General features: G+C 51.5%; 1 protein-coding gene across 4 annotated transcripts in view; it reads left to right on the top strand.

Annotated features, from left to right (window-relative positions):
- Nucleotides 1-15,704, top strand: part of Crtc1 (CREB regulated transcription coactivator 1) — a 59,831-nt gene that overhangs the window by 635 nt on the left and 43,492 nt on the right. The window lies entirely within an intron of this gene.

The following is a 15,704-nucleotide window of genomic DNA, read 5'->3' as shown; positions in this document are numbered from 1 at the left end:
GAGGCGCGGGGGCGGGGCTGCGGCCGCCGCAGGTGTCCCCACGCCGCCAGCCCGTGCAGTATTGCGCCTTGCACCAGACAGGTGGCCTTCGCAGCTACCTGAGGAGACAGGTGTCATCCATCACAGCTACCTGAGGGGACATGCAGCCTCACCATAGCCACGTAAAAGGACAGGTGTCACCCCTCCTTGTTGGTACCTGAGGAGACAGGTGCCACCCCGTCATTGTTACCTTGGGGGGATAGGTGTCACTTCTTCATTGCTACCTGAGGAGACAGGTGTTACCCCTCCTTACTGATACCTGAGGGGACAAATGGGTGTCACCCCCTAACTGGTACCTGAGGGGACAAATGGGTGTCACCCCCTCACTGGTACCTGCGGGGACGGGTGTCACCTCCTCGTTGGTATCCAAAGGGACAGGTGTCATCCATCATCGCTGCCTGAGGGGACATGTAGCCTCATCATAGCCACTACCTAGGGTACAGGTGTCATCCCCTCCTAATTGGTACCTGAGGGGACAGGTGGGGAGTCACCCCCTCTTTGGTACCTGAGGGGACAGATTGTCACCTCCTCAATGGTATCTGAGGGAACAGGTGTCATCCATCATTACTACCTGGGGGAACAGGTGTCACCCTTCATTGGTACCTGGAGACAGATTGTTGCCCTCTCGTTACTCCCTGAGTGGGGTGTCTATATTGTCCCCTGTCACCTGTGTTCTCAGTGGTGATAGGGGAAGGACAGATGTCCCCACCTGCAAAATGAGGCAGGTGTCTCCCTTTAAGGGTTATAAGAGGGTTGAATCAACATGGAGACAGCTCCCTGGTCCCCGTGCAGCTGCATGGTAGGGATCAGATGCCAGGCCTCTGCTCATGATGGGACAGCTGACCACAGGCCTGGATGGAAGTATTCGAGCATCTCAGGTGGCTGAGCTGTTTGGCATGCAGGACCAGTTGTGCTCAGCTCCTGTCTGCAGTGGGCTGAGGCTGCGTGGAGATCATGCCTCAGTTTCCTCCCGTGTCAAGTGTGTGGTGCCTGATCTTCCTCGAGGTGATCGGGCTTAGCATGGGTGGTAGGAACTCTGTGGCATATCCTGCACACAGGGCCTCAGGGGAGGTGGGTGGAACTGGGTTGCAGCTGCTGATGTTCCTGGATTCTGAGTCCCATTTCTCTTCTGAGCAGCTGGGGCCACTTAGTTCAGGCTGGAATTCCTTGGATGGAGCCTCTGGGTCAGGTGATTTTATAATCAGTTGCTTGTTTCCTGAAGAGACTGTGGAATCACAGATGAGGATGTGTGTTTGATTTTGTACACTTGCTCACTGTCAGCCAGGCTGTGCTCCCAGTGTGCTCAGGGAGTGGACTCATGTCTCTCAGCACTGAGAAAGATGTGGCCACTGAGTGAGTGAAGGAATGAATGGAAGAAAAGTATGTCACCCACCAGCCAGGGCAGCTGAGGCTCCTGCTTGTTCCAGTACGTAGTAGATGTGCCTGCATGCAGTTGGTGTCAAATGTTTGCAATGTGATGAACAGAGTTGTGAGGCTGGTCTTTGTATTGTTCTGTTTCGAATATTTTATTATTTGTATTTTTGTATGTATGAGTGTATTGCCTGCATGTGTGTAAGTCCATCTGTGTTGTATAGTACCTGTGCAGGTCAGAAGAGGGTACAGAATCCACTGGAACTGCCATGTGGGTTCTGGGAATCAAACCTGTGTCCTCTGCAAGAGGAGCCAGTGCTCTTAACCCCCGAACCATCTCTCCAGCCCCTATTTTGTTGTGTTTTATTTTGAGGCAGAGTCTCACTGTGTAGCCTTGACTGCCCTGGAACTTGCTATGTAGACCAGGCTGGCCTTGAATTTAGAGATCTGCTGCCTCTGCCTCTGGAGTGCTGGGATTAAAGCTGTGCACCACCATGCCCAGTTTTTGATGAAGTCTGGTACCTTCATTGGGATGGGCATGAATTAGTGTAGCTGGAGCTCATGTAGCCCAGGCTGGCCTTGAACTCACTGTGTAGCTCAGGATGACCTTGAACTTCTGATCCTCCTGCCTGTACTTCCTGAGTGTTGGGATTATAGGCATCCCTGACCTGCTTCCCCTGCCCATGTCTTTGCCTGTTTGATCTCAGTGGGATCACGCACCCTGTGGCCCTGTTCAGCTTCTATCACTCACTGTTACATTTCCCAACACAATGTTTTCCAAGACGTTCTAGCCTGTCTCTGCTTCATTCCTCGTTTTACAGACTTGTGGGCCGGTGGGGTGGCTTAATTGGTAAAGACGGTTGATTGCTGCCAAGGGTTCCCACCTGAGTTCAGTTCCATGTACGAGAAGGAGAGAACTGACTCCCACAGGCTATCATCTGATCTCCACACATACATTGTAGTATTTGAGGGCCTAATTCAAAATATACATTACGTGTCAGTTGTGTTAGCCTGTAGAGGCTGAGGCAGGAGGATCTCTAAGGCTCTCTAGCCAACCAGCCAAACCAGCAAAGTTCAGTGAGAGACCCTATCTCTGTGTGGATGGTGAAGGATTGTGGCACTGGGTTTTAGTCCTTCATCATGCCAGATACCTGGGGTGTCCCCACCTCTCCGTAGTTGCAAGCCATGTCTCCTGGACATAGGCGTCCACGTTTCCTCGTGGTCATCTGTCCATGGACAGGCTGCTCCTGCACCACCTGCTGTGATCCCTGTGCCATCAGAAGGTGGCCAAGGATGTGGGGCCTGTGCTAGGGATGAGTAGCTGTGCAAATGAGTGAAGTGAGAACTTGAGCAAGAGGGCAATTGAGCCTTTTCTTAGCAGAACCCTCTAGACTTGAGGGTGGGAGAGTGGGGGCAGGGATGATGTGTGCCGGTCACTTGCTGACTTGGACTTGAACAGGACTTCTGATGTAATATGGAACATCTCAAACCAAGGCATCTGGGCCACAAACAGTCCCCAGTTAACCAGGCAATGTGACACTCATCTGTTTTAGTGTCTCGGGAGGTTGAGGCAGAAGCATTGACGCTGGCCAGGCTAGGCCTCACACTGTGGTCCTGTCCTCACAGAATCAGTAGCCCAGTATGCTCCTGTCTGGACCAAGTGCAGGACATTGTCTTGATGTTTGCCTGTGCTGGGGGTGGCTTTGCTCAGGGTAGAGGACTTGGTGACTACCCTGGCTTGGCCTTAGGTCTTGGCTTTGCCATTTTTTTCTTAATTAAAAAAAAAATTATTGGCCAGGCATGGTGGCACACGCCTTTAATCCCAGCACTTGGGAGGCAGAGGCAGGTGGATCTCTGAGTTCAAGGCCAGCCTGGTCTACCTCGTGAGTTCTGGGCCAGTCGGGGCTACAGGGGAGACCTTGTCTCAAAAAGCAAAAAAAAAAAAAAAAAGAATTAAGTGTTACGTGTCTGCTACAGTATATGTGTAGAGGTCAGACGGCAACTTGCTGGAGTTGTTTCTTTCCTTCTACCATGTGGATGCTGGGGATTGAACTCAGGTTGTGAGGCTTGGCAGCAAGCACCTTTACCCTGCTGAGCCATCTTGCTGGCCCTTTGGCACCTTCTCTTGTCCTGCTGTCTGTCAGGACTCTTTGCTGCCATCTGCGACCTCATTGCATAGGGAACACCCCCAACTGGCTGTCAGGAGAATGGGAGTTCTTCCCTTATCTCTGTACCACTCTAGAAGCCCCTGAGGGTTGTGGGTAGCAGCTGAATGGTGACCTGTGAAAAGTGTCTGTCTGTGCTCAACCCTGGGACCCAGCTGCGGGACCTGTGCTGGTAAGGGTTCTCTGTAGATGGGATTTGAGTCAGGACCCGCACCTTACAAAAACGAGAGGTGGTTAGTGTAGTGAAGTATACTTGTCCGGCACTTGGGATACTTAGGCAGGAGGATCAGGAGTTCAAGACTAGCCTTGGCTTGTCTCAACACCCCCAAACAAAAACCCTAACCAAATAAATAAATAATAGGAGACACTATGGGACACAGGAGCATGGGGGAGATGCCATGTGAAAACAGAGGCAGGAGGGACAGGCCCACCTGGAGCCTCTGGTCAGCACATGGTTTCGAGAGTCTGGCTTCAGACCTCTGGGCTCTAGGGCCTGGAGCAAATTCTTTTCTTTATTTTATTTTATTATTATTTTTTTGTGTGTGTTTTTGAGACAGGATCTCCATGTAGCCCCAGCTGTCCTGGAACTCACTATGTAGACCAGACTGGCCTCGAACTCACAAAGATCTGCCTACCTCTGCCTCCCAAGTGCTGGGATTAAAGGCGTGTACCACCACGCCCGGCTCCTAGAGCAACTTCTATTCTGTCATTTTTCTGCCTTTACAGGCATGTGTGTGTGTGTGTGTGTGTGTGTGTGTGTGTGTGCATGCAGATGTAGGACAGAGGAAGACATCAGTATCCTGGTCTGTCATTTCTCTGTCTTGTTCCATTGACTACGGAAACCTTGGAGAGCCTCTTCCTATTTCTATCTATACCCTAAAAGGACTGGAGCTACAGGCACATGCCTGGTTATGACCAGCTATTTGTGTGTGTGCCAGGGATTTGAACTCAGGTCCTCATGCTTGCACAGCAAGTGCTCTTACCTACCAAACTGTGCCCCAAGCCCCTGTAATCACTTTTGACCACATCACAGGATACCCTCAACTGGCCAGGGACAGGCACTGTAGCATTGTAATCTTGTAGTGACCAGCTTGGGAATTTGCAGGGACAGCATGTGCACACAGCCCCTTCCCCTCTGGCCAGCTCCTGCGACTCCCATAACTCAGACACTCAGGGTTGCTCTACACAGAGCTCAGGGGGATACTGAATGGGACAGAGGAATGCAGGGGGCACATCTGGGACAGAGGGTCCTTTTTGAGGTACAGAGGTGATCAACAGGCTTCAACCTTTCAGTGGGACTCAGAGTAAGGGCTCTGGGTTCTGCCCCAGCAACTCTGCTGGGCTCCTCAGAGGAACGGACCGAGCTGGGCTCCAGCTGGAGGCATCTTGCTCCCACTCAGGCATAGAACTCTCACTCACCCCAGGAGCACCACATCCCTCCCCACCCAGTGAGGAGGGGCCTTCTCTGCCTTACATATGGGGAAACTGAGGCCCACAGTGGCATCCCTGCTAGGATCTTGCCTGGCCCTAATGTCCAAAGTGAGATGGTGAAAGCTACCCAGATACTGGAATGGTAGCGCTCACCTGGGAGCCCAGCCTGTGAGCAGAGAACAGGAGGATTGCTGACCCCAGGATTGAAAGTCAACCCGAGGGGCTGATAGCTCAGTGGGTAAAGGTGCTTGCTGCCAATCTTGTTGACCTGAGTTTAATCCCTGGAACCCCTAAGGTTAGAAGACCTCTAACTCCTGCAGTTGGCCTTTGACCTCCACATATGCACTGTGACAAGCACATGCCCCACCCCCCCAACACACAAAAAATAGATAAAATGAAAAAGAAAAGACACCCTGGGCTATGTAACCAGGTTCAGTATCAAAACAAAGAAACAGGAATGGGAGCCTTGCTCTCGGGTAGAGCCCCTACCTAGAATCCACCCAGTGAGGGGTGGGGTTGTTGCTCAGGGGTACAGCCCCTGCCTAGAATCCCCCCAGTGAGGGGCTGGGGGTGTGGCTCAGCAGGGTAAAATCTTTGGTTGACTGGGTTTCTGTATCTGTGCTTGTGTTTCTCCTGTGACCCAGGAGCCCAAAGCCTTCATTTTGCAGCCATTTCCTGTCATGGTTGGATGTGGTGGCCATGGGCCAGGCTTTGTGCCCTGTAGAGGCCCTGGTCCAGGTAGCTGTGTTCACATAGCCCACTGGTAACGAGTGCTCCTGAGGACAGTGCTGCCAATGGGATCTGGCCTGTGTGTGCTGGATAGGATGCTGTGATGGAACCAGGCAGGTCCTCTCCTGCTAAGCTACACTCCCACCCCGGGTCAGTTTTGGTGACTGAGACCATGTGGCCACAAATATAGCTCATCTCATCCTCTCACGACTTTGTTGGCCTCTGGACTGGTGGCCATGTCCTGCAGTCCAAGACTTGCTGAGCAGCCATGAGGGAGATTGACTTAGGGTCTCAGAGTGTTTGCAGGGAGGGTGTGGTGGTGGCTGTTGCCCTACTTCAGACCCTCTGGGGATGGCATGAGAGTAACAGGTGACAGACTGCATCATTGGAGTGGCTGCCTAAGTTCCAAGTGGGGACTAGGGCTGTGCCATGTAGAGCCTGAGTCTGGGGTCACCATGTGGAGAGGGTGTCAGCCTTAAGCTGGGGACTAGCTGGCTGGCCCATCTTGCAACAGTGACACTTAGCAAGAATCCTCTCTTTAAGATGAAGGGACTTTCCCTGTCCCCATCCTTCAGGGTCAGTGTGGAGTATGGTGCTTTGTGACAACTGCCTTAGATCCCAGTGGTTCCTACTTAGTCCACTGACTTCTGTCTCGAAACAGGCCTCTGATCCCTCATTTGAGGCTTGATGGAGTTAATTGGGTTATGCTCGGTCAGCTGCTCTTCGTGCTGGTGGCTCTCTGGTTTCAGTGTGGGGACCTCATGGGACCATCCATAAAGGCCATTTTGACATCAGTGTGGGATACAGCCAGGGAGGCTGCTGAAGGAACTCTGGGACCAGGCATGATTGGGTACACCTGCCATCGAGCATTCCAGAGGCAGGGGTATCAGGAGTTATCCTGGGCTACAGTTTGAGGCCAGTTGGGCTACAAGAGACCCTGTCTCAAATTTTAAAAAACCCAGTGCTGGCAAGATGACTCAGTTGAAAAATACTTGTTGCGTTTGAGCCACAGAAGCTGTATAAAAAGCCAAGTCGGGGAGCGCTGGGGATGCAGAGACAGGAGGATCCCTGGGCTGGCTAATGCATCCATGAGCTCCACATTTAGTGAGAGACCTTAGCTCACGGAAAACAAGGGATTGAGGAAGATGATGTTGACTTTTGGCCTCTTCATGCATTGCCCATATACACACATGTACAGGCACATGGACACAGATATGCACACACACAAACCAACCCCCCCCTCCCAAACCCACCAATCAGCTGGGTTTAGTAGTTCATGCCTGTGATCCCAGCACTCAGGATGTACAGGCAGGAGGATTGCTGCAAGGTTGAGGTCAGCCTGGGTTACATATTGAGACCTTGTCTCAAATGAACCATCCAGCTACCAGAGTGCCTCTGCTGTGCCGGCACTTAGGAGACTGAGGCAGGAGCATTGTGGATTCCAGGCCAGCCTGGGCAGCATGGTGGACCCAGTCTCAGTAAAGAAATCCCACTAGCTGCCCCGTGGAAAGCTCACCCAAGACTGTGTCCACCTCTAGGGCGTTGTGTAGTCCTACCCGGGAGAGGAGTTGGGCCTTGACTGTCCTCTGGTCCATGGCTGTGCCGAGTCATGCTAGTACCCAATGGTGGGCAGAGACCCTGGCTGCATAAGACATAGCAGCTTGTCACAGCAGTGCTAGACCACCCTTGGTATCCCATGGTGACAGGGAAGACTGAGATCTAAAGAGCCAGTGACCCAGAGTGGGAGTTAGGCAAGCTGGGGTTGGGTCAGGCCAGACTGACCTAGTAGCCAGTGTTTTCTCTTGTATCATGCAGTCTGGGAGCATGCCACCGGGGCAGGGTGTGCCAGGCTGCCGGAACTCATGTGCAGAGGAAATGGCACTCAGCTTGATGACTGCATGGTAAGCATGGCCAGGAGGGAGGTAGGCAGGCGGCAGTGGGGAGCCATGGAAGGATGCAGAGACATGGCAGCATGAGAGGCTGGGGTCAGCATGGAATGGTGGGTGCCAGCTGTGCTGGGGCCTGTGTGCACAGTATACTTTTGTGGTAACCTCTGAGGAGGAGCCTGCCACTCATTTGTGTTTCCCAAGTGAGACTTGTGTGGCTTAGGGTGTACAGAACAAGAGTTCTAACCTGAGTCTCACCCTCACTGTCTCTGGTTTTCTGAAGTGGGTCATGGACCCTGTCAGTTGCTCAGCCCAGATTCCTCCTCATCTGTTGTAAGACGCATAGGTCGCTCTGGTTTTCGGAACCCACACCCCTGCACATCTGTGCATGTTGAATGTGAAGCCCTTTAGGTCATCTGAGGGATTCCCCACCTGTGTTTCCCCCAGCAGCCACGGTTGGCAGAAGGGTGCCAAGGCTTGAGGGTATGCCAGGCATGGAAGAGGGCCAGGCACTTAGGCGGTGGCATTGACTAGTGACTGTGGCTCCTGCCTTGGAGCACATGAGCTGAAGACTGCCTCCTCTCCCTCCCTTCATGTATCCAGCATGGCAGGTTCAGAGGTGGGCACCTGCCCTGGCCAGGCGTGGCTGTGCATCCATGGCCAGATGGGGGTCCAGGTGTGCAAACACGGAAGCCACCACACACCTTGAGGGCCAGGATGCAGAGAGTCAATATTTAGTATTTGCTAAGAGGAAGTGAAGCGCAGCTGGGCCTGGTCCAGGGCATTCTTGGATGGATGCAGGAGAGTATGCAGGGTGTGTACAGCACAGACACCAGGGAGAGTGGGCCACCGCCTCCTGCTCAGTTTGTTTCTGCTTCCTCCTCAGAGAGGCCAGTTATAGCGGCCTCTGTCTCATTCTGTTGTGGGACATGCAGTTTGACTGTCATTGGGGTTGGGTTGTCTGATTGTGAAGTTGTGCAGTGCTTGCCCACAGTGACTGGCAAGCGCCTGAGGATGCATGCCACGGGAGTGTGGGCACTCAGTGGATATGAGAGGGTATTTGGCAGGTGCAGGGTGTGCTTAGACACATCATGTATTCACCAGGCCCTCGGCAGACTTGCAGTATGTATTCACCAAGTGCTTAGCAGGCACACAGTGTGTATGCAGCAGGTGCTCAGAAGACACATGCACTGTATCCAGCAGGTGTGTGCTCGGTAGGCACACAGTTCATATGCAGCAGGTGCTTAGCAGCCACTCAGTATTCAGCAAGTACTCATGGTGTACTGAGAAGACAGCAGTAGGCCTTTTGAGGTCTTTCTGGAATCTTCCCTGTTTTGGGGGAAGACAGGCATTCTCACGAGTCCTGTCCTTGACCAGCACATGAGCCTGTGCTGAGGGTGGCAGACCTGGTAGGAGGGCCGGAAGTCTGTCGGTCTCCGTACTGCACATGGCAGACCTGTGCCTGGGCTGGGGCAGGCTTGGGTGGCAGACACCCCTGTTCAGGCCCCAGGTCCCTGTAAGGTCACCTGCAGTAGCCACTCCTGTCAGGCAGTCTGTCCCTAACAAGTCCCTCCTGGATGCTAGGCTCTGGGAACTCACTTACCCCCTTGGGTCTGATGGGGAACCCTGAAAGAGGTGAGATTTAGCTATGCCTAAGGGTGTGGTGCACAGGGCTTCCTATAGGCTTCCATAGAGTCTGTTTCAGGGCTACAGGGCACTCCTCAAAGATTGCAAGTGGGACAGGGATAGCAGAGGTTCCTGGGGCTCCCACAAGAACAGACCTAGGAGGGGTGAGGACAGGGCAGTGCGCCAGGGGGATGCATCCTGGGAGAGGTGGTGGCAACCAGGCCACATGGGGAAGGTCTTCAGCCCAGTTCCCTGGGAGGCATGACCAGGGGAAGTGACACTGGATTCTCTGGTCACCCCCATCCTGAAGAACCTCACTTCTGAGCCCAGGCTAGGGGGACTCACTGCCTTCTTGCCCAGCCTCTGAGTTCCAGAACAACAACAGGCATGTACCACTGCACCTGGGTTCTGCAGTACTGGGGATGGCGCCCAGGGCTTCTGGTATGACAGGCAAGCTTTGCCACCTGAGTGCCAACTTCAAGTCTGGTTGCTTTTTCTTAGGATGCCAGGGGTGGAGCCTCTGTCTCTGCCCACATCCCACCCCACCCCACCCTATACTATGGTTGTGGGGTTTTTCTTTTTTTTTAAAGCTTTTACAATTTTATTAGAATTTTAAAGAAAAATCCCCAAGGGGGTAGGCAAGCTGGTCATCTTGGCAGCTGCTTTGAGGACGAGAAGGCTAGGGAGACAGAAAGAAAGCCATGGAGCCAGGCAGGTTTAGTGCCTGCATGGGGGTCAGACACGTGGCTGACTGGCAGCCACATGGCTGGGAGAAGGAAGTTTTAGAGAAAGTAAAGAAATATAAGATGCTGGGGCAGCCCAAAGCCTTAAAGATAACATGTAAAGATTATGCTTCTCTGAAGAATTCAGAAAGGCAGGCAGACTTACAGAGACTGGTGGTCCAGAAGTTCTGCTGTGGGTTTTTTCTTAACGAAAACACCTTTGTCTTGAAGTGTACATAAAATGGAAAGGAGCCAGCATGGGCCTGGTGGCCGCCATGCACCCAGCCTTGCTGCTCACCTGGGGATGGAGGGCAGGGATGTTTGCCAGCTGGTCACTGGCCTGGAAATCTCTAAGAGGAAGTGTCAGCATGGCCCAGCAGGGTGCCCAGGACTGGCCGTTACCCCAAGCTGGGGACTAGAGGAGGTAAGAGTGTCTTAACAGGCTGCTGACATCCCCCTTCCTGGAATGGCAGGGTCATAGGAGGCTCCTAGGGGCCTCTGGTTCCCCCAGCAGAGTCTTTTCAGTTGTAGTCAACTTCAAGACTTCTCCAGTGAGCTGGCAGGCAAACAGGCTGTGTGGCTGGTGGTCTGCTGGGTGACAGGCAGGCAGGTGTGGTGACAGTGATTGGGGCAAGAACAGCTCATTAAAGCATCAGTGGACGAATGACAGCCCTGATGACTTGGACAACTTATAGGCCGGGCTGCATTCTTGGTCTGGGCTCTGGCCATTGTCCCCTTCAAACACATGCATGTCATAGGGCTGCCTGGGGGAACTCACTGCCTGGGGATCCTTGCCGGCAAGAGTCTTGCCATTCCCCCAGCCCGCTACTGTAACTCTTCCCTAGCAGAAGTGTGAAACAATCGAGCCCTTCTGGGCCTCAGTTTCCTATCTATGAATTCCTACCTCAGCCACCCATATGTTGGAGTCACAGGTGGTCACAGGATGGCGTAGAACTCGTGGCAATGCTCCTGCCTCAGAGTCCTGACTTCTGGGATCACAGGCACAGGTGTACACCACTATACCAGGGTATGTGTTTAAATTTGAGCTGTTGCCCTGTGTTACCTTCCCACCAAAAGTATGCAGGGATCTGTCCCAGTCCCCTCACATGCTACCCCAAGCTTGCTGTGGCATTTTTGGTTAGCAGCACCTTGTGGCATGGTGTCCCACAGTGCTCATGCAGCTGGCTGCTTCGAGTGTTCTCTGCAGAAATACCTGTTCAGGGCCTGGAGAGATGGCTCAGTAGCTAAGAGCACTCACTGACTGCTCTTGCAGAGGACCTGGGTTTGGTTCCCAACACCCACATGGCAGCTAACAACCATCTTAACTCCAGTTCCAGGGAATCTGATGCCCTCTTCTGACCTCCATGGGCACTGCACCACACGGGTGCACTTAAATATGTGCCAGCAATACACACATATACATAAAATTAAAATAATAAAATATAAAAAAAATAAATATTTGGGGGCTGGAGAAATGACTCAGCAGTTAAGAGGACTGGCTGCTCTTGCAGAGGACCTGGGTTCAATTCCCAGCACCCACATGGCAGCTAACAACTGTCTGTAACTCCAGTTCTAGGGGAATCTGATGCCCTCTTCTGACTGTGGGCATTGCACAACATGGGTGCACTTACACATATGCAGGCAATACGTTCATACACATAAAATAAAAAAAAAGAGAAATATCTATTCAAACACTTTGCAGACTTTAAAGTTGAGCCGTCTTTCCATGTACTGTAGATGTTAATTCCTTACCAGAGATATGATTTGCAAATATTTTCTCTTTCCATGGGAACAGGGCCTTCCCCTCACCCCAGTGATGGTGCCTTTTGACACACAAATGTTTTTAATTTTGACAAAGTCCAGTTTATGGTCTTTTTGCTTTTGTTGCTTCAAGTTTGGTGTCAGATCCAAGAAGTCACCACTGAGCCTGGCTTGGGGGTCTCTCTCGGCTTCTAAGGTGCTCTCTGGAGTTCTGTGCCCTTTGCAATTTGAGGGTCTTTGTGATACTCAGAGTTCGCATTTGGGTATTGGGTTCCAGGACTCCCCCTTGGTCTGTGGACCTCAGAGCTTGTACCTGCATGTGGCATTGGGGAGGCGTCCAGATTTACTTGACTGCAAAGGGAGACACAGCTTTCCCAGAGACCTTTGTTGGAGGCTGTCCTTCCTACAGTGTCTTGGCACTGGTGTCAACAGTTATTTGACCGTTTAGATAAGGGCTTGTTTCTGGATTAGTCTGTCCTGTTGGTTTCTGTATCTGGTAGGTTTGGGGGTTTTTTTGTTTGGTTTGGTTTGGTCTTTTTGAGACAGGGTCTCCCTGTAGCCCCAGCTGTCCTGGAACTCACTATGTAGATCAGGCTGACCTTGAACTCACAGAGATCCACCTGCCTCTGCCTCCCAAGTGCTGGGACTACAGGCATGTGCCACCATACTCGGCTGTTTTGTTTTTTTGAGATGGTCTCCCTGTAGCCTCAGCTGGCCTGGAACTCAAGCCCAGCTCATGGTAGTTTGTTTTTGTAATTTATTGTTTACATTTATTTATTGTGGCAGGGTTGGAGAGGGAGTGTGCCAGGACCCACATGTAGGCAGAGGACAAATTGCAGGAGTAGGTTCTCTTCATCTACTATGTGGGTCCTGGGACTGGACCTCAGGTTGTCAGGCTTGGCTTGTTAACTTTGAGATAGTCTCACCCTGTAGTCCACACTGGCTTGGAACTCACTATGTAGCCCAGGTTGGCCTCATGCTCATGGCAGTCCTCCTGCCTTAACCTGCCAAGTGCTAGGGTGACAGACATAGGCCACCTTGACTGACCAACATCTCTTGAAGTCAGTCCCATGCTGTTTTGGTTACTGTGGCTTTGTGATAAGTTTTGAGGTTGGCAAGTGTGAGCCTGCCAACCTTGTTCTTTTCCAAGGGTCTTTTGACTATTCACAGTTCCTGGGGATTGCATATGAATTTTACTGTAGAATTCTATTTCTGCAGAGAAGTTTGTCAGAAGGCTTTTTCCCTCAATGCTGGAGGGGAAAAATCCCTCCAAAACCCAGTTTTAGGAGGGCCTGTCATTTCAGCTGCTAGGAGACTGAGGCAGGGGATTACAAGGGTTACAGAGCAAATTTAAGACCTGTCTGCACAAACTAGCAACATCGTGTCAATATTAAAATGGAAAAAGGGCTGAGGGCCTTACAGCTCAATTGTAGAGCCCCTGCCTAGAATCTCCCAGTGAGGGGCCTAGAGCTTGACTCAGGTGAATACTCATCTAACGTGTGGGTGGAGGTCTCTGGAGTCCACCTCTAGTACCATAAGACACAAGCCAACTTCATTTTGTGCACACGCTACACAGAGCTCTACCGCAGGGGGTACAGGAGGAGAGGCCTGAGGGGACAGTCTGGGGATTGCCCTGTTGGGCTCTATACCTTCAAGTTCCCCTCAGACAGTGGGTGGACAGCCCCCTTGGGGGCTTCGCAGTTCACAGTGGGGTCCATGGTTGTCACAGGGGACAGACAGGGGTCAGAGTTGGGGGCAGCCTCAGGGTCTTTCAGAGCTGCTTGGGATGTGGAATTTGTCAAGTTTGGGGCCTTTACGTGAGTTTCAGGAGTTGAACTCAGGTCCTTCACCCACTGAGGCATCTCACAGGCTGGTCCTACTTTTGTTTATTTGGGTCTAGGGAGGGGCATGTGGAAGCCAGAGGACAACTTTCAGGAGTCAGTTCTCTCCTTTCACCATATGGGAGGATCTTAAGTTGTCAGGCTTCATGGCAAGCGCCATTACCAGTTGAGCCATTGCAGCCCCCCAACCATATATTTATTTATTTGTTTATTTAATTAATTTATTTATTTGGAGCACTTCAGTAAGTGTTCAATTTTTCAGTAACTATTTGCTAAATATGTATCTCCACATGCTAATTCTCCTGCTGTATTCTGGAGGAAGTTGCACCCCAGCTTGTGTGAAGCAATTTTGTTGCTCATGTCATTCACTACATGAACCACTCTGCTTTCAAACTACCATTTAACCTCTTCTTTATGAATTATGCCTCCAAATTTTTTATCACCAGCATTTACCCTTTACCACATAAAGGAAACTTATTCATACTTTTAAGCTCAGATCTGCTGTGTTATTGTACATTTCAGTTTAGTTCCTTTCTTTTGTATACCTAGGCATATAGTCTTCCTTTTGTAAGGTCCCATGCAGCCCAAGCTGGCCTCATACTCTGTATGTAGCTGAGGATGACCTTATATATATATCCTTTTTTTTTTCAGTCTTTTTGAGACAGTATCTCCCTGTAGCCCCAGCTGGCCTGGCACTTACTGTGTAGACCAGGCTGGCCTCGAACTCACAGAGGTCTGCCTGCCTCTGCCTCCCAAGTGCTGGGACTACCGGCATGTGCCACCATGCCTGGCTTTATATATATGTGTTATTTTTTAAGATGGGATTTTGCTCAGTACCTCAGGCTAGTGTCCAGCTCACCATCCTTCTGGCCACCTCTCTGGCTGCTTTGACTCCTGAAAAAGCCAGTGCCCAGGCCTGGCCCGGTCCTGAGCTCCAGGGCCTCATGGCCTGTAGGTGCTGGCAGGAACCCTGTCCGGGGTGCTAAGGACCAACTGCTGGCTGAGCAAACTTGGATGTTACTGCTCAGGGTGTACCCCATGCTTGGAAGAACTTGGCCCACATGCTGGTGGCCACTTCCTACACATTCCAGTTGCAGATGGCCAGTCTGTAGAGGGGAGGTAGAGATATGGGGCAGGGGTAGGGGTGGGCCTTTCTGAGCCTCTCCTCTGACCACACAGCTGTCATCAAGCCACAGTGAGAAGCTGTGGCTGACCTGAGCCTGCAGCCAGCGGGTCACCACTGTGACAATCCTATGAGTCCAGGGCACAAGGGGAAAGTAGCTTCCATTCCCAGGTGTGGGGATGGGGAGCTGACCAACCCCACCTCCTGCCAGGAAGCCAGGCCCAGCAGGTAGCCTGCTTGGGGTGGTAGAAGCCAGCCATTCTACTGTGTAAGTTTGTTTTTTAAAAGTGGACTTAGGGGGCTGGAGAGATGACTCAGGGTTAAGAGCACTGGCTGCTGTTGCAGAGGACCAGATTTTAATTCTGAGTACCCACGTGGTGGCTAACAATCACATCCCTAAGTCCAGTCCCAGCTGAATCTGACACTCTCTTCTGACTTCTGCAGGCATTGCACAACACGGGTGCACTTACACACATGCAGGCAATATACTCATACACATAAATAAAAATAGTAAATTAAAAAAAATATTTTAAAAGTAGGCCCAGAGCCATGTGTGGTAGAGCTGTGGCTACCATGTTTCTTGGAAGGAGACTGAGTAGTTCTACCAGTTCTCATCCATGAGCCATACTCCAGCCCCTCGTTGGATGATTCTAGGCTAGGACTTTACTTCTGAGCCACATTTCAGTCCCTTACTGGGTGATTCTAGGCTAGGGGTCTACCACTGAGCCACACCCTGGCCTTTTCTTCCTCTTATTAAACTAATGCCAGCTGGCACATGCTTATAATCCCAATACTTGTGAGACTGAGAAAGGATTGCCATGAGTTTGAGGTCAGCCTGGGCTACATAGTTCCAGGCCAAGCCAGCTGGGATACAAAGTGAGATCCTGTCTTTAAAAAAAATAGACATAACCCAGAGTCACCAAATTTTGGGACCATGCCCTGAGGACTTTATCTAATCTTAAGATGTTCAAGTACCTCCAACATAGGAACTTGGGGTGCTTTGAGGGGTG

Source organism: Nannospalax galili, unplaced genomic scaffold, assembly GCF_000622305.1.
Source record: "Nannospalax galili isolate Female #2095 unplaced genomic scaffold, S.galili_v1.0 scaffold529, whole genome shotgun sequence".
In the NCBI taxonomy this organism is placed as follows: Eukaryota; Metazoa; Chordata; class Mammalia; order Rodentia; family Spalacidae; genus Nannospalax; species Nannospalax galili.
This window is presented reverse-complemented; position numbering and strand designations above follow the sequence as displayed.